Source organism: Sapajus apella, unplaced genomic scaffold (assembly GCF_009761245.1).
Source record: "Sapajus apella isolate SASKATOON/1434 unplaced genomic scaffold, GSC_monkey_1.0 scaffold197, whole genome shotgun sequence".
Taxonomy (NCBI): domain Eukaryota; kingdom Metazoa; phylum Chordata; class Mammalia; order Primates; family Cebidae; genus Sapajus; species Sapajus apella.
In genome coordinates, this window is record NW_022437137.1 from 109,748 (window position 1) to 135,962 (window position 26,215).

At 40.1% G+C, this 26,215-nt stretch overlaps 1 protein-coding gene across 21 annotated transcripts in view; it reads left to right on the plus strand.

The window, feature by feature from the left end:
- RBFOX2 (RNA binding fox-1 homolog 2) overlaps positions 1-26,215 on the plus strand; it is a 290,327-nt gene that overhangs the window by 24,709 nt on the left and 239,403 nt on the right. The gene's annotated exons all lie outside the window — the stretch shown is intronic.

A 26,215-nucleotide genomic window follows, 5' to 3' on the forward strand; every position in this document is an offset into this window, starting at 1 on the left:
TTACTCTGAGGTTTAAAAATAGCTTTCTGTGCTTTCCTTTAGTACCTTAATGGAAAACCTTGGTTTTAATTTTGATTCTATCATTTATTAGTTTTCTTACTCTGTGCAAATCATGGAATCTTTGTCAGAACCTCAGTTTCCTAAACCAAAAGGATTAGGTCAGAATAATCGGTACCATTGTAAAGAGCTTTCAGTTCTAAAATTTCTTCTTTGCTTTTGAGTAGGATTTAACTTTTGTGTTCTGTGCAGATATGGAGTTAGAGACAGGTTAAGGGAAAGATGTCAAGAGGCAGGCAAAAACAAAAAATCAGGTCTGTGAACAAATGAACAAACAAGCAAGAGCACAGAAGGGATAGAGGAAAAACAAAAGAAAACAGACAGAGGGTAGATATTGGGAACTCAAGTGAAATGCTTTTTTCCTATGACAGGAGATAAAAAAAGTTAACAGGTACCTTGTTCGTTTACCCTCCCACCCTTCTTCTCTTTTTTTTCTTTCTTTATTCCATCCCTCCCTGATTTCCTTCCAGTTTTTCTTTTTCTTAGAATAAAGTCAAGTGTAATATAAAGATTGTGAATTAGCACAAATCATAAAATGCAAAAGTTAAAGCTTCAAAGTCTTATTCATGTTGCACATATATAGCATTTAAAGCCAAGTACTTTGAACTCCTTGGTTACAGAGTGTGTTGGAATTGCTATTATATTGATATATTGTCCAGTAATCCCTTTGAGGTCTGAAACTATGTTTAAACATAGTGTGTTTTAGCACTGTTATAAGAAGTACAACTTTTGGGCCAGGCATGGTGGCTCAAGATCCCAGCCCTTTGTCAGGCCGAGGTGGGCGGATCACCTGAGGTCAGGAGTTTGAGACCAGCCTGGCCAACATGGCAAAACCTCGTTTCTACTAAAAATACAAAAATTAGCCAGGTGTGGTGGTGGACGCCTGTAATCCCAGCTACTTGGATGGCTGAGGCAGAGAATCGCTTGAACCTGTAGGCAGAGGTTGCAATGAGCCAGGATCGTGCCACTACACTCCAGTCTGGGCAATGAGGGCAAGACTCCATTTCAAAAAAAAAAAAAAAAAAAAGGAAATATAACTTATATATTTCTTAGTTTTGGATATTAAATATGTAAAGTTAATGATGCATTCCTGTATATTTTATATTTCATATCTAAGACGGAAGTTCTCCCCATAAATTATGCCTTCAAGAAAAATCTAGTTTATGTCTTTGGATACATGTCCTCTGTGAAACCTTGAGCTAGGATTTTTAACTTCTTCCCTATCTGCCTCTGTCTGCTAAGCATGGACAGTAGTACCTATGCAACAATGTGTGTAGTTAACCAAAATTCCCTTTTTTTCTTCATGAACATGGGCTATCTTTCTGTTTATGTCTTCTTCAGTTTCTTTGATCAACATTTTGTAGTTTTTAGTGTATAGATCTTTCATTCCCTAACCAAAATTCTTATATGAGAAGTCCCTTTAAGGCATAATGGTGGATTATTTTCATCACTTATTTTAATTTTTTTAAGAGACAGAATCTTGCTCTGTTGCCAGACAGAGTCTTGCTCTGTTGCAATGGCGTTATCATAGCTCATTTTAACCTCCAGCTCTTGGGCCCCAGCGATCCTCCCACTTCAGCCTTCTGAGTAGGTAGGGCAACAGGTGTACCACTATGACTGGCTAGTTCTAAAAAAAAATCTTTTTGTAGCAACAGGGCCTTGCTGTGTTACCCAGGCTGGTCTTGAACTCCTGGCCTCAAGCAGTCCTCCTGCCTTGGCTTCCCAAAGTGCTGGGATTACATGTCATCACTTATTTTTTAAGATTTAATTTATATGTTGCCATTAGACCCTAATTATTATTTTTTTCTTGTTATCTTGGTTGGAGAAAAAAAATTAAAAAAAATCCCATGGTTACTACCCTGAGCACATTTGAGTTGAATACATTCTGACCTTTTAGCTCATGGTAATCTCCTTTCACAGACCCCTTTTTACCTTTTCAACCCCATGGATACTCCAGAGCTGGCCTGAGACATTCTCATCTGTTGGCTTCCTCTAGTTGCCCTTGAATACAGATGCCTAGACTTATTAAAATCATTGCCGGCTACTGTGGCAGTGGCTGCCACTGTGGCTATTTGGAAAGGAAGTTATTGTGGTCATCAGAAATACTGAAGGAGAAGGGGATGAAAGTACAAGTGGCTTTGGCGGCTTAGCTGTGCTACTGATAGACTTGGCTGTTGTGGCAAGGTGCAGAGGCTCTAGATGTCATCTTATAAGATTTGATCAAACGCTTTTTTTCTTCCTGTCTTCTGGAGGATGGTTCACCTTCATTGCTGTCTAACTTTGTGCATTGTAGATTGAATCACTGTCTCACTCCTGCACTGATTTTATATGAAATATAACCTAATCAAGAAGTATTGTTGAATGTTCTCCTCTGTGTGAGGTAGTGTGGGCAGGAAATGTAAGATCTAGGGGATGGTCTGTATGGGCTTTTGATTGCGTTGGTTAGATGATACACAAACTCAGCCAAAATTAAATAAGTTTAACTTAATGGTATAAAATGGGGTATAGGGTCATACCTTGCCATTTTATTGGTGGGAAAGATAAGACTATATATAGTATAATTGTACCAGAATTTAGTATAAAATTATAGATTTGCTATACACTTGGAAAGGAGAAGCATAAAGGAGAAAAAGAGGGAGATGCAAAATGTTAGCTAAGGCAACTGAAAAACTTTTTCTGACTTTTACATTCTTTTTAACAAAGATGTTGTTGTTTTATTTTTTTGAGACAGGGTTGCACCCTGTCACTCAGACTGGAGTGTAGTGGTGCAATCACGGCTTACTGCAGCCTTGACTTTTCAGGCTTAAGCCATCTTTCCACTTAAGCCTCCTGAGTGGCTGGGACTACAGGTGTGCCACCATGCCTTGGTATTTTTTTTTTTTTTTTTGAAGACATAAGGCACTGTAGCCTAGGCCCTATGTGGCCCAGGCTGATTCAAACCCCTGGGCTCTAGTGATCCTCCTGCCTCAGCCTCCCAGAGTGCCAGGATTACAGATGTGAGCCACCGCACCCGACAGTTATTTTAATCTTAAGCTTGGGAGGCCGAAGGAAATGTTCCTTTGGCTCTGGGAGCTGACTCAGACTTTCCTCTATACTCCCTCCCCATCTCAGTTCCCTCCACTATTTGCAGGATCTCCAGTGGCTCTCTTTGGCAATTGGTTGCAAGAGGTCTTACATATATAGATATGAGTGAGATGGAATGTAAATACAGGATTTAAAAATTGTTTGTGGAAGAAATAATTGAAGTTCTGTGGTGACGGGACAATACTAGTGAGCAGAGAATGCATAGAGGGATTTTGAACCTTTGTATCTTACTTTAGGAGCAGTGTTAATGATGGCAGTTGGGCAGCTGAGAGAGTTAAAGAAGCTTTTTGTTGGTATTTAAATATATCTCTAGACTTCTGAAGGCAGCAATTCTTCTATTCTCGTGCATGGTTTGGCTGGTGAATTTTAAAGTATAGACTACTTCTACTGTCTGAAAGGACTGTAGAACCCAAGACTGACTACCCAGGAATATGTGTTGATCAAAACCATTTGAGCTATAAGCCCAGGGATTTTGAAGGGTGGATGTCTGGGTGTGTTGAGATCAGGTAGAGGAGAATGCTCATTAGTTCCCTAAGCCTTACATTACCAGAGCCCATTAGATCAATATTAGTTTGTATCAGATGCCAGTAAATCCCTATTCTTCCCTTACGTATCAAACTCTGAGAAGTTCTTTTATAGGAAAGGTACCTGTTCTTCGTTTTACCACAGCATCTGGACCTGTGGTGTCAGCTACCATTTTCTTCAGGACCTCAGGATTGATGTGTGGAGATGTACATCCTTTTGGCCGGTTGGAAAGAGGATTATACTTCTAAGGCTGGTTGCCCTCTATTTGTGCAAATAAATACTCTTCTGACATTTCTTTCTTAATCAACAACGTGTTGATAATATCATTATCGCATTAGGAACCAAAGAGCAACCTTTATTTCCTTGGGGCTATTTTTTTGCTAGATCTCAGCAGCCTATTTCCTGGTGACTTTCTCTTTTTAAGAGTTTTATTCAAGTCAAAGGTGTCTTGCCTTTTCAGTAGTCTTGTAAAGACTACTATTTTTTTTTGAGACAGAGTCTTGCTCTGTCACCTAGGCTGGAGTGTTGTGACATAATCTTGGCTCACTGCAACCTTCATCTCCCAGGCTTAAGTGATTCTCATGCCTCAGCCTTCTGAGTAGCTGGGATTACAGGCACACGCCACCATGCCTAGCTAATTTTTGTGTTTTAATAGAGACAGGGTTTCACTAGGTTGGCCAGGCTCGTCTTAAACTCCTGGCTTCAAGTGACCCAACCATCTTGACCTCCCAAAGTACTGGGATTACAAACGTGAGCCACCACGCCCAGCCCTATATATATTTTTAAAATAATTATTTCTTCACCTGTTGGATTCTTGTTTATGCTGTATTGTGGGAGACATATGGGTGAGGGGAGTGGCATCCCCATAATAGATTGGATAATAGTCTCAGGGATTCTTTATTGGTGAATCAATTATTGTTTCCTTTGTTAGAAGAAGAATCTTGAGTAAGAAGGGAGAAGAAACTTTTCATTTGGGAGAGAAAATAAAAACCAGCCTTTCTGAGGCCAGAATGGGATCATGTGTAATAAACTGTGAATTCATCCTCTTTTTCCTCCTTCCCTCCTAGTTGCAGATGATCTCACAACAGCTGTTTCCAGCTGTCTTCTGGATTTTGCCCAGGCCCCCTGGGATGGCTGCAGTGACTCACACAGCTGGGCTTTTTTCCATAATCGTCTGAATCTTAACTCCTCAAGGAGGAGGAGGCGGAGGAGGAAAAGGGTGACTTGGTTGCTTTGGAATAGAGTTTCTTGTTGGTATATTAGTCTGTTGTCACACTGCTATAAAGAACTACCTGAGACTGGGTAATTTATGAAGAAAGGTTTAATTGACTCACACAGTTCCAAAGCCTTAACAGGAAGCATGACTGGGAGGCCTCAGGAGACTTACAATCATGGCAGAAGGCGAAGGGGATCAAGCACATCTTACTATGGTGGAGCAGGGGAGAGAGAGAGTGTGAAGGAGGAGGTGCCACATGCTTTTAAAGGATCATGTGAGAACTCACTCTTCTGAGAACATCAAGGGGGCAGTCCGCCCCATGATTCAGTTACCTCCCACCAGACCCCTCAGCTGACTTGTGGGGATTAGAATTTGAGATGAAATTTTGTGGGAGACACAGAGCTAAACAGTATCAGTTGGGATCACTGTCTCCTGGCAGGCTCTGGTTTGGTTTGTTCTCCTTTAAAGCTGTGATGCTAGGAGATAACATTGCTGGCTGAGAGGAGGCAAATGTGTTAACTGGGGAAGGTTTTTGTTTTTGGAGAAAGGCAAATGTTCTTTCTTTTTTTTTTTTTTTTGAGACGGAGTTTCGCTCTTGTTGCCCAGGCTGGAGTGCAATGGCGCAATATCGGCTCACTGCAACCTCCGCCTCCTGGGTTCAGGCAATTCTCCTGCCTCAGCCTCCTGAGTAGCTGGGATTACAGGCATGCGCCACCATGCCCAGCTGATTTTTTGTATTTTTAGTAGAGACGGGGTTTCACCATGTTGACCAGGATGGTCTCGATCTCTTGACCTTGTGATCCACCCGCCTCAGCCTCCCAAAGTGGGCAAATGTTCTTTCACTCAGCGTTTTTTCCCCTTTATTTCCTTCCAAACCTTCTTCTTCAGAACAAACTACATCTTTCCATTTCAAATGGATGTAGGGCTGTGTATGAGATGAATGGATGACTGAATGCTGAGGGGAATATCAGTAAAAAGGTAGATGGTATTCCCTATACTCTGATAATTGGTTTTGATGTTTTCTAGGAAGAATTAGTTTCTTCTCACTTCTTCAAAGTAGTTATTCCTCTTTCTAACAGTAAGCACTGTCCTTTCCCTTTTTCTTTTCTTTCATGAAGGCTGTCCTTCCCAGCTTGGGGACCTGGTCAAATGGGATATCTCAGTAAAGACAATAAAAAGGATCCTTTAGGTATCTAAAAAGTTCTTTACTTTTGCCTCTCTGGGCTTTACTTAGACTCATGTTTCTGAAGGGGTAACAGGTTGTAGAAGAAATTCTCTGGAGTTGCTGTGTAATATGTATTATATTACAATATGTAATATGTATGTAATATGGTAGCCACATGTGACTATTGAGATGCACTCTCAGGCCAGGTGCAGTGGCTGTTGCCTGTCATCCCAGCACTTTAAGAGGCTGAGGTGGCAGGATCGCTTAAAGCCAGGAGTTCAAACCAGGCTGGGTAGCAAAGTAAGACCCCCATCTCTGTTTTTGTATGAAATTATAATTTAAAAAAAGGCCAGGCATGGTGCCTCACACCTGTAATCCCAGCACTTTGGGAGGGTGAAGTAGGAGGATCACTTGATCCCAGGAGTTTGAGACCATCTTGGGCAACATAGGGAGACCCCATTTCTTTTTTTTCTTTTTCTTTTTTTAAATTAATTAATTAATTAATTAATTTATTTATTGAGACGGAGTTTCGCTCTTGTTACCCAGGCTGGAGTGCAATGGTGCGATCTCGGCTCACCGCAACCTCTGCCTCCTGGGTTCAGGCAATTCTCCTGCCTCAACCTCCTGAGTAGCTGGGATTACAGGCACGCACCACCATGCCCAGCTGATTTTTTGTATTTTTAGTAGAGACGGGGTTTCACCACGTTGACCAGGATGGTCTCGATCTCTTGACCTCGTGATCCACCCGCCTCGGCCTCCCACAGTGCTGGGATTACAGGCTTGAGCCACTGTGCCCTGCCGGGAGACCCCATTTCTACAAAAAGTAAAAATTAGCTGGGTGTGGTGACACAGGCCTGTGGTCCCAGCTACTGGCTGGATCACTTGAGCCTGGAAGGTCAAGGCTGCAGTGAGCTATGATTGTGCTGCTGCACTCTGGCCTGGGTGACACAGCAAGACCCTGTCTCAAAAAATATATATATATAATAAAAATAAAATAAATGAATAAATAAAAAGATGCACTCAGAGTAAAATAATATATACTAGATTTCTTCTCCCTTCTTACTCAAGAATCAGTACAAAAAAGAAGGTGGTAAACAAGATTTGTTGAGATTTTTAAAATATTGAGTTGAGATTTTTAAAATATTGAGTATGTTTTAAAATCAACATGTTGAAATGCTGATATTTTAAATATGTTGGATTCAGTAAAATATTCTTAAAATTAGTTTCACCTTTTTTTTTTATCATTTTTAATATGGCTACTATAAATTTTTGAATTACGGAATGGTGAATATTTCTACCTCTCATATTTCTGTTAACTTGCTTAAACTGGAAGAGGAAGTTACTGCTATACTGGTGTGCTTCTCTTGGGTAGCCCTTGTTTTCGGAACCTTGGAGGGACCCTTTATGATGTTTTTTTTTTGTTTTGTTTTTTGAGACAGTGTCTTTTTCTGTCACCCAGGCTGGAATGCCGTGGCACGATCTCAGCTCATTGCAACCTTTGCCTCCTGGGTTCAAGTGATTCTCCTGCCTCAGCCTCCTAACTGGGATTATGGGCGTCCACCACAGTGCCTGGCTAAATTTAGTATTTTTAGTAGAGACAGGGTTTTACCATGTTGGCTAAGCTGATCTTAAACTCCTGACCTCAAGTAATCTGCCTGCCTTGGCCTCCCGTAATGGCAGTTTGGGATTCATCACTCAGTGCATTACCACATACCCTCCCTGTTAGTTATTTCTTGCTTCGTAACAAATTAGCCCTACACTTACTGGCTTAAAACAACAAACACTTATTATGTCATAGTTCCTGCAGGTCAGAAATTTGGGACAACTGAGCTGTGTAGTCTGTCCCAGGATCTCTCATGAGGTTTCAAGTCAAGCTCTTGACTGGGCTGTTTTCATCTGAAGACTTGACTGAGATAGGAGGATCTACTTAAATTTTTGCTTTATGCTGTCTGTTAGGAGAAAGTCCAGCTCCTCTCAAGGGGAGGAAAAGTGGGACCTACCTTTTGAATGGAGTAGTATCAAATAATTTGTGAGCATATTTTTTTTGTTTTTTTTTTGCTTGGGAGACGGAGTTTCACTCTTGTTACCCAGGCTGGAGTGCAATGGCGCGATCTCGGCTCACTGCAACCTCCGCCTCCTGGGTTCAGGCAATTCTCCTGCCTCAGCCTCCTGAGTAGCTGGGATTACAGGCACGCGCCACCATGCCCAGCTGATTTTTTGTATTTTTAGTAGAGACGGGGTTTCACCATGTTGACCATGATGGTCTCGATCTGTTGACCTCGTGATCCACCCGCCTTGGCCTCCCAAAGTACTGGGATTACAGGCGTGAGCCACCGCGCCCGGCCCTGTGAGCATATTTTAAAACCATTACATGCACGTATATTTTTCTGCTATTTTCCCCTGTTAACATACCTATATTTTAAAAACTGCCTCTGATGATGATCAGAGTCCAGTGGCTAAAGTTCATTTTAACCTCACCTGCTATTTCAATATTACTTAGAACAATTCGATTCATTTTGATGATGCAAACTCTGACCTATAATCAAAATGGTCCTTTTGAGTGGCAAAGATGAATTTGGCTTTGCTTGGGCTTTAAATGCCTGTATTTGCATATGTTTATGTCTGTTCTGTCTTATGTGTTCCTTAGAAGTGGAATAAAGCTGGACATTACATGGTAAATATGTTAAAACCAGTAATATATTATGTTTTTGTATGTTACATTTCGCTTGAGATTCAGAGCACTTAAAAACCATTCTATATCTCATTCTACCTCTGAGAGGTTTGAAAGTAAACGTATCCTGTCTTCTATCTCCAAGGAGGGAAATAGAGGGGAGTTCATTTACATACGAGGCTGAGTGGAAGATATGAGGGAATTCAGAGTTGTAAGGCAGAGACATAACATAGATGTTTCCAGAAATGGGTTTATCCTTACTAACCAGCATCTTGTAGCTGTTTTGTTTTTGGCTTAGCTTCAAACTTCTGAAGTTTGTACTGAAGCAAGAGGTGAGACTTACTGGAAAAATGACCCAGGAGACATAATCAGTACAGTAAAGGTAAATTTCTGTCTGCTCTGGGTCAAAATGGTGCTTTAGTATAAGGAAACTAGGTATCGTAGTGGGAAGTGGTTGGGTTATGAGAGGGTTCAAGAATCAGGAGAGCAAGTACTCAGTTAAAACCATTTGATTTCTTTTTTTTTTTTTCCTGGTTTCTTCGTATACTTTAATCAGGTATTTCTTAAGGAATTTAAAATTATCTCAAGTTTGAGAAGTCTGAGGGCTGGATGAATGGATTGCCAGAAAGTTTGTTGTCTTGGACAGAGAACTAAAGAACTCTTGAATCTAGATACTGTTATCTTTTATATTCTTGTCATCTTTGTCATTAGTTTAATACTTAAATGTCATTTTGAATTGTTGCGTGTGTGTGTGTGTGTGTGTGTGTGTTTAATCTCGTCTCTAAGCAGACTTAATTTTCTTGAGGACTATGCCTTTTATTTCTTTGTGTTGTTCCTGCTAATATCGATACTTTGAGTTGTGTAGTTCAGAGGATATGTCTTAAGCATATTGGCAACATGTGGTAAGGTAAGAGTGGAGTGGAGCTCAGTGGTTAAAAGTTTGGGGTTTAGAGTCCTACTGACTTTGCTGTTGAATAATTACCTTGGGCAAATTTCTCAATTTCTATGAGGCTCAGCTCCTCCATCTGTAAAATATTAATAATAGTTTCTACCTCACAGAGTTGGGAGAACTAATGATATGTTGCAAATGAAGCACTTAACAACAGGAGTGGTTACATTAGGTTTGTAAAAAATTAATTTTTGATTTGTTAATTTTTATTTTTGATTAGAGGTATCCAAGTTCTTGAATCTTGAGGCCTCATTATTTAGTAGTTTATCAGTCATTATTGGAGGTGCCAGAAACCTGAATCCGGTGACCTGAATCCGGTGCTCATTCTTGTCACCCTGAGTCTATCCACATCATAAATGACTTCATTCAGAGAGTTTCCTTGTTTGCTTTGGCAAAATAGGTATTTCAGGCAGTGGTTTCTTCCTTCCAGAGTCTCAGGGTTCTTCCTCTCTCCAATGACCAGAGCTGCCATTCTTTTTAGTGTTTGGTAGGCGACATGGCATTTGGATAACTCTGTTCTCCTCTGCTTTTCAGACTGTGACTCCTAAAAGCTCAGTTAAACCTGGCTGATGCTGACTCCTGTCCAAAGGCGCAAGTCCTCCTGCCTCCCTTGAATTTTCTGTTAAGGAATTCTTTGGACTAATTTTTTTTTCCCTTTTAAAGAAACCTTGCAGTAGCCAAACAGATCATTCCTTCAACTCTGAACTCCTTGGTTAGCATCCAGAATGTAAGTACCTGTGGCCATCTGTATATTCCTCTGTTGTCAGGCCTAACTGACTTCATACTTTTTCTCTTCCATCCTGATCTCCCAGTGGCTCCTTCCCTCATAGACTTTCCCATTTTTTCCTGTTGTATAGTAAGCAAACTTCCTTTGTCTTCAGCCTCTTAACTGCATGCTATTTTTACTCCTTCCTCTTAACTAAATTTGTTTTCTTTCTCAGGACATTACAGCCCTTCTAGTGGGTTTTAAAAAAAATGTAGACATGGGGTCTTGCTGTGTTGCGCATGCTGGTCTAAAACTCCTTTGCTACAGTGATCCCCCTGCCTCACCCTCCCAAGCATCTGGGACTGCAGGTGTGCATCAGCATGCTTGGCTTAGTGGGTGTTTCAGTGTTTCTAGTTCTCCTGTATTAGGGAGATTAGTATTCTGTTGTCTTCTCTCTCCCCCCTCTCCAATCCTTACATATAATCTTATACCCTTGGGTGAAATTCTCTGTTCTTTAAAAGCTCATGTAATCAGGCTAATCTAACCTCTTCCCTTATGCAGTGCTGTTATTTATTGTTTGTTTTGTCCCTCCTTCATTGAAAAAACAAACAAAAACTTGTGGCTCTTGGATTGTGTGCTTTCTTCTTAAGTGTTGCTATTCACAGACTCCAGTGTCTGTGTGGAAGACTGAGCCAGCACCTTAGCTAGTCTTATGTCTGGTTCTTTAATTAATCTGCTTCATTGCCTTTCTTCTCTTTTCACCAACTATTCTAAGGCCACGTCCTGGGGTTAGTCAATTTATAACTGCTTAATTTCTGAAAATTTAAAGGCAAGTGTCTCATTTTCTCCTTAAGACTCTTCCAGTTTTCTCATTTAGTTATCCCCACTGCCTTTTTTCTCCAGTGTCATTGAGAAAGCCAATCCGTTGGCCTTCTCTGTATTCTCTCCCTTTTTGCTAACTCCCCTGTCTTTGCTCCCTTTCCTGTCTCGTTTAGACTTCGTCCTCGTCCTCTTAAACAGCTCGTTGGCCAGTATTCTCTCCTTAGTTTCATTATATTTTTCCTACTTGGCAAAACTCAGTACAGCTGTCTGCCTTCCTAATATCCAGCCTTTCCTAGACCTTTGACTCCTGCCTGGTAGTATTGTTTTTTGAGATAGAGCCTCACTATGTCATCCAGGCTGTTAGTACAGTGGCATGATCTCTGTCCACTGCAACTTCCGCCTCCTGAGTTCAAGCAATCCTCATGCCTCAGCTTCCTGAGTAGCTGGAATTACAGGTGCCTGCCACCACGACTGGCTAATTTTTTGTATTTTTAGTAGAGTTGGGGTTTCATCGTGTTGGCCAGGCTGGTTGGTCTTGAACTCCTGACCTCCAGTGATCCACCCACCTTGGCCTCCCAAAGTGCTGGGATTATAGGGGTGAGTCACCACCCCTGGCTAGTATTTCTGTTTTTAAGTGGCTTCCTGGGGATTTGCCTCAGTGGCTGTTTAAACAGCCCTCATTGTCCTACATTTCCTTTCCTTTTGCTTCCCTCCCTCCACTTGATCTTGCCTCTTAATTTATAGAAGCCCTCAGATTGGGACTCTTTTGCCTTTGTGCCCCCAAACTTTGCATGCCACTTTTCATCCTTTCTGTAGTGAGTTTTATTTGGGTCTTTTTCCAAGATTTTAAATCTGCTCTTATATCTTTTCTTGTCAACTTTAAACAAATAAGTAAAATCTAGCACATTTAATCATCTTTACCCTCCAGCTGCTTTTCACGCTCCTTGTTTCTCAAGTCACCTTCTTAAAATTGTTATCTATACCCTTTGAGCCCGTTGCAGTTCTGGTTTTCTCCTTAACCACAACATGGAAATTCTTTTCTCCAGAATCACCATTAACCCCCTTGTGACTACATCCAATGAATATTCCTTTCTTTCCTCTATTTCCTTGGAATGTCTCTTCCCCTGGCTTCTTGTACCATTTTTTAGAATTGCCGCCTCTGTCTGCCAGTGAATTTTTGTTATCCCTTCCTCAGCCCACCACTTAAAAGTTGGTGCTTGAGTAGATTCTGCTCTAGGCCTTTTTCTTTCTTTCTTTCTTTCTTTTTTTTTATTATGTATATTTCTCCTTGGGCAAACTCATCTATTGCTAAGGCTGTATTTATCATCTATATGCTGACAACTTCCAAATTTCTCTAGTGTAAGTCTCTTTCCTGCACTGTCTGGATCCACCTGCTCAGTGTGCATCTGTGCTTGGATACCCCATAGTTAAGTGCAAACACAGCATCTAAAACTGATTCCTCCTTATCTGGTCTTTTTTGTTGTTGTTATATTTTAAGTAGAGATGGGGCTTTGCCATGTTGGCCAGGCTGGTCTTGAACTCCTGACTTTAGGTGATCTGCCCACCATGGCCTCCTAAAATGCCGGGATTACAGGCATGAGCCACCACGCCCAGCCCTTATCTGCTCTTTCTTCAAAAGTCTGCCCCTGTGTAACTCAGCAACCAGTCCACCATTTACATAGCTGCTGAAGCTACTGTTATAGCCTCCTAAATGGTCCTTCATCCCATATCATTGGGTTGCAGTAATTTTTTTTAGAGTGATCTTTCTGAAACAAATCTGATCATCTCACTCCCCTTTAGTCTCATTAAAAGCCATTGGTGGTCTGGCTCCTACCTCATCTCCCAACCCTTGACCTGCTCTTGCATACACCCTGCAGCTTCACTTTGCTCCCTCTATAACATGTCTCCTTCCACCTTTCATGGCACTAACCCTCATCTTTGAGATCTTGGTTTATTGGTCTCAATAAACCTTTGGAAATCTTTTACTGGATCTCTGAGATGGGGTTAGGAACTCTCCTGACTGCTTTCATAGCACCTTGTGCTTTTCCCTATTTAGGATTTATTTGACTATATTATAAGAGCCTATTTACTTTGAGTTCCTGCCAAACTATAAGTTCCTTGAAGGTAGGGACTCTTTTAATCTTTGTTTTTTCTTTTTAAATTCCCCTTATGTAGCATAGCACCTGATTTATAGTAAGCTCACTATTTATAGCCAGTTAATGGTTATATAGATTATAGGATTTTAGAACTGAAAGAACTTTGTCTATATGGAGTATAGATCCTAGATTTTCAGGGTGAATGATTGCTGTGTGGTTCTTTTTCTAGAGATAATCATTTCAAACAAAGTCATATTCAAAGGCCAAGGTGGTCCCCCTTTACTGTTTTACCTCTGGCTTTCACTGGTTAAGTAGCTTTAGTTAGTTTGTCTCAATTGCTTAGTTAGACTAGTGTTTCTTAATCTTGGCTGCCCATTAGCATCATCTGGGGAGATTTAAGAAAATTACTTTTGCCCCATACTCACCAAATAATTTACAGAATAAGTTTTATTATTATTCCGGGAAGCTTGTCATCCATTTTCCAACTTGTTAGAGTTTATCAACAGTGGCTTTGTTGTTTTTTGACAAAAGAAAAGGCATATCACACTTTATATTATCTCATTTTTAGATGCACCAGTCAGTAACCATTTGGCAATTGGGGGTTCCCATCTGTGACCATTTGGAGCTTGCCTTATGAACCCTTGAATCCTGATCTGTGACATAGAATGTGAGCAGAAAGTTCCATCTGGTGTGGTTGCTGCCTCCTCTCATAGGTTCTTTGGTTTGAGTCACTGCTGTTGTATCACATGCTTCTTTATGACAGGCTGACAGATTAATTCCTTAGAGGCTGGCCTGATGTAAGTAGGAAAATTTGGTTATTATCACTAGAAAGAGCAGGTTATTTAATTACTATTCAATTTCAGTGCTGTTTATTCTTTGCTTTTAGGGCTGAAATATCTCCTGTTCAGCCATTTGAATTTTGAAAAGTTGTTAGTTGCTTTTGGTAGCTTTGAAGAATCAGATTAATTTTTAAAATGGTTTTTAAATACATGAGCTCATGCTAAGTGCATTTGTTTGTGGTAGTAATTGCTTTCTAAAATCTGTTTTCTGCTACTCAAACTGGTATAATATTTAGAACCTGGTCACTGTGTCTTTATAGCCTTAGAAGGAATTGAAAAGAACGGCCCAAAGTTGTTCTGTTCCCTTGATTTTTGTACAAACACAATTTTGGTACTGTGGCATTCAGAAGTTAATACATTGTTGGTGTGTTGTTTATAAGTAATATTTTACAAATGTAAGACTGAAATAATTATTTGCATCAGTGAGTATCATAGCTTTGAGCGATTTGAATGCTGTATTATCACAAATATTTTATTCTTGTCATTAAAAACAAAAATGTAAGATAAAACACCAAACCTATTATAAAGACATGTGAAAACAGGTTGGACTCTTTACCTTTTTCTTTTTTTATTCCCTAGATCACTTATGTAACAGCCTAAAAAAAAAAAAAGATCTTTATACAAAACTCTGTTTTCCAGCAAAGAGTTTATGGCGACTGATTAACGCTTGGTATAGAGCTGGATCTATTTTCAGAATAGGCTGGCATCTAAAAATCATGAGGAACTTAGGTTAAGCAGTTGATGAATAGTCTATAAGTCCATAGTCATCATTGCTAGCTTGAAGATAGTTGTGTTGATAACTTTCTTAAACACTGGGGTGAGGGGTAAGGGTTGGGAAGATGTCTATACATTTAACTCTTCTGGCTGATACTTTTTTCTTTTGCCTTTTCCATTATCTCATTTAGTTTGGGCTTGTTAGTCCAGTGGAGGCCTTCTTAAAGAGGGTGGGCATAAATAAAATATGCATGTTCTTTTTCCTTTGCTGATGACAGTATGAAAACATTGTCTGCTTTCAAGTTTGGTCTTTTATGATGAATTGGCTCTCAGAAAAATAACTTGACTTCTATTCTAGGTGCAAGTTTTTCATTTCTTCCTTCTCCCACCTTCACAGCAGGCACACTGAGCTTTCCATTCAGACAATGAGCTCGTGTTGCCTTTTAGCCCAGGGAGCTCAGCCCACAAACCGTGGGTCTCAGCTTGTGCTTGACAAGACTTTGTTAAGTGAATCAGGGAGTCTGAATTATTCATTCTCCTTCCTCATCCTGCTGTTCATATCAAATTCCTGCTGTGTCTTTGGGGCATCTTGCCAGTCTTCAGCATAATTGATTTCCTCGCTTTGTGCTATGTGGGGTGTCTATGTCTGTGTGTGTGCACATGGGTTGTGCCTCTATTTAAGCATTCCTGATTGCCTATAATTGGGATATTTATTAAGCTCGTGTGGGCAGAAGCACAACAGTTCAGCCCCAGATGACTAAAAATACAGTGGACTGGCTGCTTTTGTAATCGGAAGGAGAGGTTAGAATTGGTCTTTTCATTATCCAGGCTGCATTTTGGATTTTCTTTCCAAGTAGCAAGGATTTCCTGTCTAATGAATTATGAGGAAGACCTTCCTGATTGATGGATTGATTGCTCGTTGGAGTCTTGCTTTGTTGCCCAGGCTGGCCTTGAACTTCTGGGCTCCAGTGATCCTCCCACCTTCTGTGATCTGATTGGAACACTTGGGAAGAAGACTGTCTTTTTCTCTTTCTATTCTCTAATCCCATTGTCTCTTATTAAGTGTTTTTTTTTTTTTTTTTTTTTTTTTTTTTGAGAAGGTATTTCATTTAGAGCCATAGACTGTTAGAATTAGGAAGGACCTAAAGATTATCTAGTCAAGAGGTTGCAAACTGTAGGCCTTCGGTGTGGCTGCCACACATGGAGTTTTGTTTGGATAACACAGTATTTTAAAGGCCTTTGGATTTGATGTTTAAACATTGGGAAAGCTCACATGAAACCTAGATTTCTGGCTTCACTTCCTACATCTGACAATCTGCAGAAGCTAAATAGTGGCTGTTCCCTTTTGGAGTGGCCTGTTTGCTTTGGTATTGCAGTCTCTACCTGTGCACTCCACTCTTTACCTCTGGTGAGTGTTACAGTTCCTGTCTAATCCAGTCCACCTATTTTACAGAAGAGAGGAAGAGATTTGCTGAAAACCTAGTAGGTAGTTGGAACAACTTAGGGTTTGTGTCTCTTGACTTTTAGTTGTTTATGATTATTTCTACTAGTATTTTGTCCTTTTCTTTTTCTTTTTCTTTTTTGAGACGGAGTTTCACTCTTGTTACCCAGGCTGGAGTGCAATGGCACGATCTCAGCTCACCACAACCTCCGCCTCCTGGGTTCAGGCAATTCTCCTGCCTCAACCTCCTGAGTAGCTGGGATTACAGGCATGCGTCACCATGCCCAGCTGATTTTTTGTATTTTTAGTAGAGACGGGGTTTTACCATGTTGACCAGGATGGTCTCGATCTCTTGACCTCGTGATCCACCCGCCTCGGCCTCCCAAAGTGCTGGGATTACAGGCTTGAGCCACCGCGCCCGGCCCCGTCTTTTTCTTTTTAACCCTTTTTTTTTGTTGTTCATTCAAAATATTCATTGTGTACCAAGAGTCAATTCTGAGAGTGTGAAAAGAAATATGATAAAGTTTCCTTTCTTGGTTTGGTCTTGAGGGACCAAATGAGTCTACTTTGGAATAGTCACCACCCACCATTACTCTGTCACATTATGTTGTCCTCTTTTCTTCTTAGACAGAATTTTAAAAGTTTGTCTCCTTGTTTACTGGCTGTCTTCCCAAATACTTGAGTATAAGCACTGTGAAGCCAGTGACTACGTCTTGTTTGACATTGTATCTCCATTGCCTGTCACTTAGTGAATTCTCAGTATTTCTTGAATGAATGACTGAAGGAGGCATTTGAGCTGGGCTTTGACAGATGAATAGGACATAAATAGTGGGGTGAGCAGAGTCATGGAGGCATGAAAATATGGAGCATATTCTTGTGTTTCTTTCGGGTTGTTTGTTCATGTGCCACAAAAAGCTGTTTTTGATACAGAAAGACCATCTGGATTTGAAAGACTCTAGATCTTTTGTTTAAAAAAAAAATTGAGAAACCAAATGTGTTTCTGAGTCAACTTCAGCTTTTTCCCCTCTGTAGTCTTTTAGCCAGATGCTGGGCATTTATTATCATTAATGATTTATAGACCTTTACCAACATATTTACCACAGTTTTATTATATAACAGATGTAAAACAAGGGTATAGTTCCAGTGTGCCTTCAGTCTAGCAACACACTCTGCCTTGGTGCAAAGCAGTCTAACGTTGCAAGTCCAGAACAACTGGCAGTACGTAGTTATTTTTAGAGTATATAATAGACCAAGTGGTGAGTTTCTGAGGTCATAGGGCAGAAGTTCTCAATCTTAGCTAACTGTGCATTAGAATTACTTGGGAAGCTTTTAAACATTTCAGTGCTTAGGCCATACCCTATGCAGACCAATTAAATCAGGAACTCTGGGGGCAGGACCCAGGAATCAGGTTTGTTTTTTTAAACTTCTTCAGATGATGCTAGTATGCAGTCAAGGTTGAGAACCTTTGGTTTAGGGGGACACAAACAAGGGAAGGAGACAGATTTTTGTAGTTTGTTATAAGTTGTTGAGGCATAAGGAGGGATCCCCAAGAGGTCGATCATTAAGAAGATTAGTCAATTGAAGGTAATTATTTAAAAAAGTATCTGACTAGAAGAGGAGGGATACTTTTAGGAAATCAGTTTAAAAATGTATGATTTTTAGAGCAGTTGAACATAGAGAGATTGGAAATCTTACAGATGGTGTCAGAGATAAACAGAGTGTGCTTGGTTGTTGAGGAGGAAGAGGGCTTGGATTCCAAATTATCCATAGACTCTAGCTTTCTAGTCACACGTGATGAGAAAACATTGTTTTTGAAGTAAAATGGTCGTGTGTCATAGTAAAACGGTCAAGTGCTGAACACTCTTGGACACTGGAGACAAATTAGTTACAGGTCTTGCCATGCAGGATTTGATGATCTAGGAATTTTTTTTTGTGTAAATGTAGTTAAGCAGTTACTAACATCTCTGGGTCATTCTCCATTTGCAAAATGTAGGGATATGATGAGGTTCTCTCTCAGATTGCTTTTAGCTCTAACATCATACTACAGTGATTCAGAGTAAAATCTAATAAAAATCAGCATCTCCCCAAAGTAATCATTATAGTTTTCTTCAATAGAAAAAGAAAACAAAAAAAACAAAACAAAACAAAAAAAAAATAGGTAAAAATATGACCAAAGGGTTTAACTAGAGACAATCTCAGAATCTTATTACATCCCTTTCCCATCTTACTTTTCTATCAGGTTCTGTTTGATTTTGACAAGTATAGTTAGTAAGGAAGGTTCAAGAGCAGATGCCCCTGGTAGGGGGTAGGCAATAGCTGGTGGATTAGAGCTAAAGAAGAGCTGGTAGAAGCTGGTTGCAGAGCTGAGGGCAAATGGGGCAGTGCATTTCTAAACTATGTTTTTGAGATCTTCCATGGTTTCTAGCACCTTGTTGAAAAGTTGGTAACTACATTCATCACCCAGGTGAAGTATACATAATTAGGAAAAAATTCTTATTTTGCCAGAAGCCCTCAGGATAAACTTGGGAGAACTGGGGAGATTTGTCTTCCTGAGGATTCTTGGATTTTGTAGTGCAGTCGTTGTTTTCTTTGCTGCCTTGTAGGGGAGGAAAGGAAGAGGCTAAGGGGAGAAGGTGGGCAAAACAGCTGTCAAAGGAAGAGGAGTCCCGAAAAGCTATTTGTCTTGGGAGCTGGAGCTGTGGTAGTTTTGTAGGCCACATTCTCTTATTGCTGTTTTGCTTCTGGGGACATAACAGTAATAAGTGGGATTAGTGGTTTTTGTTTTTTTTTTTTAAAGATACTCTTAGCTTGTTAGAACAGCTTTTGTTCTAAAACTCTGTTTCAGAGACTATTAAAGGATGATTTTTCTTATGTAATTGTTGCACTCAACATGTTCCATTGTAGGGACTGTGGCATGGTTTCTATTCAGATATCCTGGACCCTCAGACCTCAAATTACTGTTCAACCATTTCATTTTCTGTTACCCACTTCCCTGTTCATTTAGCAGTTCTTGTAATCACCCAGCATCTTTATTTAGCACCCATATGTCCTGTACCAGGCTGGCTGTTGAGGATGTGGAGGGAGGCAGAGAGAGAGAGACAGTCCATGACCTCAGGGGCTCCCAGTATAGTGTGGAGACTGGTACCAATTAGACCTGTAATGTGATAAGTGCACTGAGAGAATTGAATAAATGGCGACATGGTGGGAGGAGGGTCTAAACTAGCTGAGACTGGTGGAAGTCAGGGAAAGGGACCTGGGGGATGTAACAAGAGCTATGTTTCTGTGTTTTAAACAGTAAAAAGAATAGGGATATACTGGTTAAATGGGTGGAACACAGGCTGGGGGAATTAGCACTCTTCCTTTTCGGTCTTTTGTGTTCAAAAGTATAGCAGCTTTCTTTGCTTCTTGCTCCTAGCATCAGATTATTCCCCTGGAATTATGTGGGCTGGAGAAGAATAGAAAGGAATTTGCCCACCTGCATGGAGAGAGAGGGAGGCAGTAGGGATGTGGGTGTTTAAAAGCCCTTGGCATGATTGGCTATAAGTACAGATGGCTATTTGTGTTACCATTATTGTAGCTGTTATGCCTGCATTCTCTTTGGTGTGCCTCTCTACAGGGATAATTGTGGGGTCCTAACTTGTAAGTCTTCCTGCTGCCAGATAAAATAGATGCTGATGTGTTGTGCATTACAGGGTATACAGTGAATTTTGTGTGGGCTTTTTACTGCTGCCTTAATCTTTTGGGGCCTCAAACATAAGGGGAAAATGTTTAATTTTTTATATGCAAATTCACATTGGTGAAAACCAGTAAAACCATAAAAATGGTGATATTCAGGTTTGCTAAGGGATTGACCTCCAAATGAAGCTAAAATTAACTTCGGTGAATGCTTGGAGTTTTAAATTTTTAATTCTAATTTTTTATCTTTTTTGAGACAGAATCTTACTCTGTCACCCAGGCTGAAGTGCAGTGGTGTGATCTCGCCTCACTGCTTTCTCCAACTCCTGGGTTCAAGGGATTCTCATGCCTCAGCCTCCTGAGTAGCTGGGACTACAGGTGTGCACCACTTCACCTGGCTAATTTTTGTATTTTTTAGAAGAGACAAGGTTCCCATGTTGGCCAGGCTGGTCTTGAACTCCTGGCCTCAAGTGATCTGCCCACCTTTGCCTCCCAAAGTGCTGGGATTACAGGTGTGAACCACCAAGCCTGGCTGAATGTTTGGATTTTTAAAAGTGTTAAATACCAAGGTCTGAGTATCTAGGGAAAAGGTGATTTGTTTGTGAAATCCAAGGAACTGGTAATCTGTGTATAACTCGGAGGGAAATAGAACAGAAAGAGGATTGGTTTTATAGTTAATCTGCATTTTTTTTTTGTCGTGGGATCTTGTTCAGTCTACTTAACTCTTCTCAAGCCTTGGTTTTTTCATTAGTAAAATGAAGATAATAATGGCTACCATAAAGTTGTTTTGGTGATTGAATGTTTATTATTTCACTACTAAAAGCCTTTCACAGGCTTCTTTCTTAGTATTTATGTCCCAGCGGAATTCAATCACTTGCTATCTTTTTCTCCTTGATGCCTTTATACCATTTTACTTGCATCACTTTTTAACTCTCTACTGAGAAAATTCTTGATAAAGTAAAACACATAACATGAATACACAAGCGTGCAAAGTCAGGTTGCTCCTTAGATCTCAGCCAAATGGTATTTTCTTTTTCAAGGAAGCCTTTCCTGACCCTGATCCCATTCCAATCTGGAAGGTGTCCTTCGTTTTAATTTATCTGTCCCCCTTGCCAAACTGTAAGTTCTCTGAGGGCAGAGATTGTCATATTTACTATTGGGTCTAACTCTTTGTTGTCTAGTAAATGGTGTATGGTTTGTACGCAAGCTACTTGCAAAAACTCAGGACAATACCAAGAGACATAGCCCCATTGATTTAAAACCAGAAGAAAACCACTTAATTTGCACATAATTGATGGTAAAGCCTGGTTACTTTGGGGCAAATTTGGCTTTGAAAGTAAACCTGATGCTTTGTGCTTTGGTAGAGATTTAACTTTTGCTCTCTTTCATACACAAGAGTTGTTCCTTTGCTCTGAGTAGAAAGTCATTAGAAAACCAGGGTAGGACTTTTGGCAATAATCCAGTTTAGTAATCGGGCCAGCTAGTCCTAATCTCACCACAACCACTACTTTTTAAGAAATGATCTCTTTAAACAAAACGTGGAACATCTCTGAGGATGAAAACCTAAGGCGAGGAGTAGTTGGAGACCCCTCAAATATATAGATTCCCTCCATTCCTTTTCCTATTTATGAGTATTCTATCCTTGGAGAGGTGTATGTGTGTGTTGATCACATAGGATCTTTTACCTACATGACGCAAATGTATTCCATTGTGGCCACTGGTCTATTTGTTCTATACATCTCAAATGTTATCTTCTAAGAGGTTATAACGAATTTGTGGTGGAGTAAAGGCCCAACATTCCCTGTACAAGTAAAGGCAAACCATAGCACCAATATTCTTTTTTGAGAACAAGCTGCAAATGTGATATTCCTTCCCTCTCAAACACTTCAGTATGTATTCCCCAAAATAAGACTTTCCTGTATAGCTAACATAGCTCTCCAGATCAGGAAATCAGTATTAGTACAACGTGACTGTCCATCCACAGACTCCATTAACGTTTTGCCAGCTGTCCCAGCAATGTCTTTTTCCTTTTTGACCCAGTATCTTGTCTAGGAATATGTGTTGCATTTAGTTGGATGTCATCTCAGGCCTCTTCAGCCTGCAACAGTTCCTCAGTCTTTACCTTTCTTTCATGTCCTTGACATTTTGAAGAGTCTAGATCTGGGTCCATCTGTTTCTTCATGACAGCAGTAATGTCATTTTTGGCAGGAATACCACTGAAATGATGCCATGCTCTTCTCGTTGCATCAGATCTGGAGGCAAATGCTGTCCCCCCACCCCACCGTCAGTAATATTGTTAACCTTAAACAGCTGGTTAAGCTGATATCTGCCAGGTTTTTCCACATCAGATTCATCATTTTTCCTTTTGTAATTGATTATTGTCTTGTGGAAAGTTGAAATTATACTACTGTCGTGTTCCTCAACAGATCTATGCCTAACAGCCTTAGCACTATTGACTACTCCTTCCTGAACCAAGTTTTATTCTATCAAATGTTGGTCCTCTATTTCTGTGTCTGCCTATATTTGTTAGATGTCATTCTATTATAAAGAATTTCCCTTTTTCATTTGTTTATTTCTATCAGATGGACTCATGGATTACTATTTTATTCAGTGGGCTGTAGTCCGTTTGTGTAATTACTATGCTCTTCAAGCTTGAGGGAGCTTGAAAGTTTAGCCAATTGGACCTGCTTTATGCTGGTGTTTTTGTCCTTTTGATCTGTCCCCATCATTCATGGGACATTTCCTTATCTTCTGACACAGGAAGGTTTTCCAAGTTTATTTTGTACTTTTCCTACCAAAGCCCTGAAATCAGCCATTTCTAAGAACCTCTGTTTTTTTTTTTTTTTAATGGAAGATAGTAATTAGAAACCAACATCTGGGTGGTGGGTATGCATGTTGCTACTAGAGTGTCATTGCCTCTAGGCTCTCTCAGCAAACAGCTAGAAATTGTATGTGTACATATATATGTACATAAATACATATATACCAGATATACATCTATATTTCCATATCTCTGTGTGCTACCTATGTATGTATACGTGCAGGACGTTATGTGAGTTCACAGTGATAACTCCATCAAATGCAGCCAACTTCTTTCCATGTTCGTAAATACATTCTCTAGTAGGGAAAAACTTGGCTCCCCTTATCCTCTATATGTTTACTATTTGCTTAGTGTAGCCAGTTTCTCAATCACAATGGCTGTCTCCCCCACCTCTGTACCCCACTCCTCAGAGTCTGGAATCCTCAGTCAATGGCCCCCTTTGGCTCATTCTTCTCTGTGACTTCCCAACCTCCCTAGAGCTTCCCAGCTTTACCCATGGTCCACCAATGCCCCCTGACCCCCAGCCACTCTTGCCTTTGGCCCCTGGGCCTGCCGGCCTGTGCATCCTTGATTCCTCAGCTCCTCACCTACCTGGTCCTCAGCTGCTGTGCTAAACTCCTCTGTGATGGAAGGGGGATGGGGCTATTTCTTTTTTTGAGGGGGGATTTTATACATATGCGTGTGTGTGTGTGTGTGTGTGTGTGTATGTATGTATATAGTTTAGGTATAATTTACGTGTGTGTATGTGTATTTGTATACAGTTTAGGTATAATTTACGTGCAGTAAAATTCATTCTTTTAAGGTTACATTTCTGTGAATTTTGACAAATGTAATATAGTTGTGTAACCACTACCACAATCAAGATATAGAATGCGTTGTGTCCATTACCATAGAAGGTTCCCTCAGGCTCGTTCATAGTCAGTCCTTTGTTCCTATCCCCTGCCACTGTCATCACTGATCAGATTTCTGTTCCTGTGATTTTGCCATTTCTAAAATGTTATATAAATGGAATCATGTATTATGTAGCTTTTTGAGTATGGCTTCTTTCACTTAGTGTAATTCTTTTGAGATTCATCTGGGCTGTTTTAGGTATTAGTAATTCATTCCTTTTTACTGTTGAGTAGCTTCATTTCTCTTGGGTAAAAACCTAAGGGTGGGATAGCTGGGTCAAGTAAGTGTATATTTAACTTTATGAGAAACTGTTTCCCAAAGTGGCTATACCACTTTGGATTCCCATCAGCAGTGAACATATCTACATTCTTTCTACTCTTTGGTATTGTCAGTTCTTTTTTTAAAAAATGAGAGTCCTTCTGATAGGTATATAGTAGCATCTCTTCATGGCTTCAGTTTTTGTTTTCCTAAATATTAATGATGTTTGGTAACTTTCATTTGCGCATTTGTCTTCCATATCTCTTTGATGATGGGTCTATTTAAATGTTATGCTAATTTTTTTTTCAATTTATTGGTTCATTTTCTTTTTTTTCCCCCTTTGATTTAGAGTCTTACTTGGTTGCCCAGGCTGGAGTGCAGTAGCACGATCTGGGCTCCCTGCAACCTCTGCCACCTGGGTTCAAGTGATTCTCCTGCCTCAACCTTCTGAGTAGCTTGGATTACAGGCACATGCCACTGTGGATGGCTAATTCTTTTTTTTTTTTAGATGGAGTCTCGCTGTGTCACCCAGGCTGGAGTGCAGTGGCAAGATCTTGGCTTACTGCAACCTCTGCCTCCCAGGTTCAAGTGATTCTTCTGCCTCAGCCTCCCCAGTAGCTGGGATTATAGGCGCCTGCCACCACACCTGGCTAACTTTTGTGTTTTTAGGAGAGATGGGGTTACACCTTGTTGGCCAGGCTGGTCTTGAACTCCTGACCTCAGGTGTTCCACCCCCCTTGGCCTCCCAGTGTGCTGGGATTACAGGTGTGAGCCACTGCGCCTGGCTGGGTGGTTCATTTTCTTACTGAGTTCATTTTGAAGTTCTTTATATATGTAGCAAATCCTTTTTTAGATACACATTTGCAAGTATTTTCATTCATTCTTTTATTACTTTTATATATGTGGCTTGTTTTGTATGTAAAAATGTTGGATTGAATTTTTGGGAGCTTTCCTTTTAGCCCTCATGCTCTGAATACACAAGGGAAATATTTGTGAAAGGATGGATCTAGATGTTGAGGGAGGTGGAGATCTTGGAGGATCAGGTGGAATTGTCTCTCCCCAGTGACTGGAGGTACTTACTGAGAAAGGGAAGGAAGGACTGAGGGAAAAAATAAGGGGTGGTGGTGGTGGTCAGAGTTTTTGGTTGGAGGATTTGGTATAGTAAATTCAGGGGTGGGATAATGGCTACTAGAATTATCTAAATAGAAAGATAAGAAGTTGGGAATTTATCATGAAATGTGTTAAAAGTTGAACCTAGATTAAATCAAACAGGGAGCTGAAAACAATGTTAGCAACCATGGTGTTCAGCCTTTTCATTTGATAGGTAGGAGAGAGCATTAAGAGAGAGGATGCGATTTATTGAAGATTATATGGGTCATGAAGTGGCAGAGTTAGTACTTAAATTCAGATCTTTAAGAACAGTAGTGAAGGAGGAAAATACATTTGGGGGTGGAGGCAGGAGGTGGAGGAAAAACTAGAATTCTAATGGCATATGTTTTTGTTATTCTTTATATCCTTCACATAATTTATAAATATTCTTCTTGAATATTTAGTTAAATAACAAGTCTGGAATGACAGCAGAATTAGTGATTGAACTGGTAATAGTTTGATCAGAAATCAAATTGGAATATATCTTGGGTCAAACAGGAAACACTAGATAATCAAGTGGGAACTCATTTTTGGCACAACATGAAAGTTTGATTTTCTTTTCTTTTTTTTGTTCCTGAAATCAAAAGGGAAAAGATACTAAAGACAATAAAAGATCATAGATCTGAATTTTGCTGGCTACAATTAGCTATGAAAATACTAACTCCCGGGCTGGGCGTGGTGGCTCATGCCTGTAATCCTAGCACTTTGGGAGGCCAAGGTGGGTGGATCACCTGAGGTCAGGAGTTCAAGGCCAGCCTGGCCAACATGGTGAAACCCCATCTTCAAAAAATAAAAAAGAAAAGAAAATACTAACTCCCAAGGTTAGGATTTACTGGGATTAGAATTGCCTTTGAAAAGGAAATATCCAGAAAACGTGATAGTAATAGTTCATTGGATTCCTAGTCTAAATCAGGCACTGTGTTAGGCTCCTTGGCATTACGTTTTCTTAATCTTTACTTAACTTTGCAAAATATTTGGTGACATTATGTTCCTATTTTATATATGCAGAAATTGGGATTCAGAGAAATTAAATGATATGCCTAAGGTCATATGACTAGTTAAAGTGATTGAGCTGTGTTCAACCCTAGGATTGTGTGGTGTCAGAGCTTGTTCTCCTTTCATTTTAACAGTGCTAA